Genomic DNA, 3,824 nt, shown 5'->3' with positions numbered 1-3,824 from the left:
GAGGATTAATCTTTCTAGTGATAAATCATAATTAAATGAAGTGCTTTACAAATATACACAGAAGATATGGTAGCTGTATGCAACTGATAGTCCAATAGCAGTCAGTGTAACGTGTGAGCGACCAATTAGACAAAAACAATCAAACACTGAAAGTGCTGGTAATCAACCCTGTGACCTATGTAGAGAAAGACCTATACTCGCTGTTAAGATATCCAGCATACTTATTGACAGGTCTACAATGGTCACAGTGCAGATATGGTTCCTTCTTTAAAGTGATAAATTATACATAAATGAGGTGCTATACAAATGTTCACTAAAGATATAGTTGCTACATTCTTTGTAGTGATAAATTATACATAAATGAGGTGCTGTACAAATATACACTAAAGATATAGCTACAATAGATACATAAAAACACAGAGGACCTGTTCATAAGTTTTCAGGATACCTCTGGTATAAGTAACTTGCAACAAGACAAAGTTGCAGTAAGAACTGAAATAGTAACAGTAATAATTTACTTGGTAAACGGAGTGGAATGTTGCCACCAACTGCATATGAGAAATGGAGCTAAAATCGCCCAAACTAAACCACAATAACTGTTATAGCCAGCAGACACATAGGGAGGGGGTAGTATCACGATTGAATGTGTACTGAAGGTGAAAGAATAATGCACAGTGGTATAGATCTACCCCACAATATAGTCTGCTTCGGTCTGGAGACAGTTAGATTTGAATTTTTTTGGCTAGTAAATTCCCTGCTTTATTGCCCATCACATAGTGAATCTGCCTAAGAGATCTTATGTCGTTCTGTGGTTATGAGAGACAGCGAGTTGAGTTATTTGTTTTATACAAGAGTACTCTTTTATATTTTTAGTATATATATATATATATAAGCCAATTTTGGTAAACAGAGATATATCATAAGAATTGAAGGGGTGCAGGTAAAAACAATGCAAAATATGCATACAACTGCACATATGTGCTTTGTTTTAAAATGAAATGCCATGCTCTTACATATTGTGTTAAAGCAGCTCTGTCACAGCATACTTACCTTAACTTAATTGATTCATCTTTTGTTCCTATCTCTTATTCTTCAAAAATACACAAGCCAAAGTACTTTGCCTTATGTCTTTTTCTTATCCTTGGGGAAAAAAGACAGCACTACCTTTGTCGTGTCTTGTCAATTAGGAAATTAGGAAAAGACCCCAGAGCGATTTTAAGTAGAGAGACTAGCAGGAGATGTCAGAGAGACTTCAGAAGTCAGACTTTAGATTTGCCACCTTCCTTCAAGGAGTTAAATTGTAAATGCAGATTTTATGTACACATACTTCTTATTTTGCATAAAATCTATCTATGTTGCCCATTAAACAAGGAATTCTTTCATTAGCACAGTCTTGACTCATGGATTGTTGACGAGGAATTGTTCATTGGACCCACTTGCAGACATAAACTTACTAAAATCCTCTTTGAAAATCCCATTTGGGAGAAGAAGTTGGATTTTCTGTTCCTGTTCATCTTTTTGGATAAAAGAGTGAGTTCACTCGCTGGTCCTGCATACCTTCAAATTTGGTTGGCTCTAACTTATCCAAATTGTACAGCAACACAATAAAATGACATTGTATGTACTGCTTGGTGCACAGCTCGTCTGCTCCCTGCTCTATAGACAAGTGAATGTTGCACCAGCACAGTTAAGATTGATTTTACTACAACAGAATTGTAATCCTTACTACAAGAGGCTGAATAAAACAAATAGTGTCTCTATCAAAAGACGCTTATTCATTAAGCAAGCACTCCAATACCACAACCAGTACAGTGAGCTGAGGCGGTTATGGTGCCAGGAATGCTCCCACTCCTTGTAACTAGTCAAACAGGGTTAAAATGGTTTAATTTCTTAGCTGATGGTCTGCTTGGTGCTGCTCTCCGCCTTCGTGCAGGCGGAATTGAAAACTGGAAGCTCCTTTTAGGACCATTGCACGAGAAAATCATGTCTGATGAGGACCCTGCATGCTTGTATTGGAAAGTAACTTTTACATCGGTTTAATAGCATAGGACTTGGAAGTTCGAGTCCTGTGTTAGTTCAGCCATATCGGAGTCCTCAACTCTATATTTTGCAGAGCAGGGCTTGAAAGTGTTGCCCGGTCGGCAGTGTGTGAAAAGTCATGTATCCCAGTCGGAAATCAATTAATAAATCACAGCAACTCCAATACATCTTGGGTGTCATCCTTTTTGTGCCATATTTCTTACACCTTCAGTGTTGTTGATTATTTTAGGGGCCTGTTTACTAGACAGGTATGTGTGGTGGTGTGTTGGGAATGGACTCACAATGTACATTTATTCAGCAGATCTTAAATAAATTGTCCTTAGATAGTACCTGTGTGTACAATGCATGTGGGGCTATCATTCTGCGATAAGCAGGGTTATTATTCACCGATGTGATAAATGTGTATAAATCAAAGTGGATTTAAAAATTCAGACCAAAAAAAGCAGAACATAGGTGACTTGGAGACTTCTTCTAGTTTGATCATAGTAGCCCAAAATATACAGTTCCCTTAGAATTTGAAGCATCTCACACTCAGTTAATAACCCTGATTAATCTCTAGGTAAATAATAAATACATAAACATATTTATGTGTTTAACACATGTATAGATGGGTTGCTAACATCTGCTTATAAAATGCAACAAACTATTTTCCCCTTCCATGTAATATATAGACTTACTTCAATATTAGTAGTAGCATATAAATAATACAAATGACAAACAAAAAGTATTCGCTGCGAGCAGGGTTCGAACCTGCGCGGGGAGACCCCATTGGATTTCAAGTCCAACGCCTTAACCACTCGGCCATCACAGCGCCATATAGTGTTAGTGGGCAGACAGTGTATAATTGACTGAACAATCATGTCCCCTCTACACGGTAAATATATAGTTTCTATCGGCTGTGAACATAGCTGAAACTGTAATATGCACCTTCTCGTCGCATGATTTATAAACTGTTAACAAATCACATTATGTATAGAATCTATTCATAAATCATATTAACCTTTATACATATTAAGCTGAAACGTGTATTGTTTTACAAACAGAGCTAGTCAAATTCATGGAATCATGTTAGTTGTGGGTTTTATCAATAGGTAGAGTATGTGAGCAGCTTTAGAACAATTTGTATTAATGGAATCCTTTACAAACATTAGAATCTCGGTGCCGTATTTCATAAAGTAAAACCTCTGTCCCCCTCTTGTGGCCATTGGAATGAACTGACAAAGAGAATTTAAAGGGACACTATAGCCACCCAGGCCACTTCAGCTCAATGAAGTGGTCTGGGTACCAGGTCCCTCAGGTTTTAACCCTTCACATGTAAATATAACAGTTTCAGAGAAACTGCTATGTTTACATTGCAGGGTTAATCCAGCCTCTAGTGGCTGTCTTCCTGACAGCCGCTAGAGGCGCTTCTGCGACGCTGGATGCGAAATTCGCATTCAGCGTGCAGAACGTCCATAGGAAATGATTGACAAATGCTTTCCTATGGACTGTTAGAATGCGCGCGCGGCTCTTGCCACTTGGGAGCTGACGTCGGAGTGGGAGGAGAGGTCAACAGCGCTGAGGGAGCCCGGCGCTGGATTAAGGTAAGTAGCTGAAGGGATTTTAACCCCTTCAGCGCCACGGGAGGGGGACCCTGAGGGTGAGGGTCCCCCAAGGAGGACATAGTGTCAGGAAAATTGTGTTTTCCTCACACTATAGTGATCCTTTAACTAAAATGGCTTCATAACTACAGTGCAGATGGGGATTGGATGCAAATAACTAGTTATGCAATAAATATTTGAATT

General features: G+C 38.7%; 1 non-coding gene across 1 annotated transcript; it reads right to left on the bottom strand.

Moving 5' to 3' along the window:
• Positions 1–2,769: 2,769 nt before the first annotated feature.
• On the bottom strand, positions 2,770–2,851 carry TRNAS-UGA (transfer RNA serine (anticodon UGA)). Its single transcript has one exon. It is a non-coding gene; the product is annotated as a tRNA-Ser (tRNA).
• Between the last annotated feature and the right edge of the window lie 973 nt (positions 2,852–3,824).

This window comes from Pelobates fuscus, chromosome 3 (genome assembly GCF_036172605.1).
Source record: "Pelobates fuscus isolate aPelFus1 chromosome 3, aPelFus1.pri, whole genome shotgun sequence".
Lineage (NCBI taxonomy): Eukaryota > Metazoa > Chordata > Amphibia > Anura > Pelobatidae > Pelobates > Pelobates fuscus.
Note: the sequence above shows the minus strand (reverse complement) of the source record. Positions and strands in the feature narration are given on the sequence as shown.